This window comes from Tupaia chinensis, unplaced genomic scaffold (genome assembly GCF_000334495.1).
Source record: "Tupaia chinensis unplaced genomic scaffold, TupChi_1.0 Scaffold000093_1, whole genome shotgun sequence".
Lineage (NCBI taxonomy): Eukaryota > Metazoa > Chordata > Mammalia > Scandentia > Tupaiidae > Tupaia > Tupaia belangeri.
This window is the reverse complement of record NW_006159555.1, coordinates 1985479-1986129: the sequence shown is the minus strand read 5'-3', so window position 1 is coordinate 1986129 and position 651 is coordinate 1985479.

Sequence of the window (651 nt, the reverse complement as noted above, 5' to 3'; positions counted from 1 at the left end):
AAAAAAAAAGTTTCAGGAAAAAAAAATATATCTATTCAATGACTGCAGTAAGATATATAGCCCCAGTTAGGTGATACTTTATAAGATACGTAAAGTTAGACTTGTGTTCATGGAAATGTATATATCACCTGTGTTTACTGTGAAAATATTTAGATTAATTAAGGTCTTTAGTAATTCAATAAAATGTGGGGGGAAAACAGTATAGAAAGCAAACATATATACCAGAGACAGTGTGGGTGGAGAGTGGGAGATGGCAGAGGGTAAGAGATAGGGAATCAAGGATGGGGGAAAAAAAGCAAAACATACAAAAAACAAGTAATGGAAGATTATTGCTGACAATAACATGTTTGTTGATGTGCTTGATTGAGACAATATACAGTGTACTCTGGATGGAAAATCTCATTTTGTATGCTGTAATGATGTACAGCGAATGAATGCAAATAAATAAATTGAAATAAAAAGATAATTTCACTACAAATAAATGATTTTCCTTCAGAAATCTTTGGTTTTTATTAGTATGTAATCCCTTCGACAAATATTTTGGAACCCTTATTATGCCACCAAGAATGAAGAGTCCACTATTTCTACTTACAAAATGTGCATGCGAATTCTGGCTAGCCAGCTTGAATTAAATAAAAATGACCTGTTCTG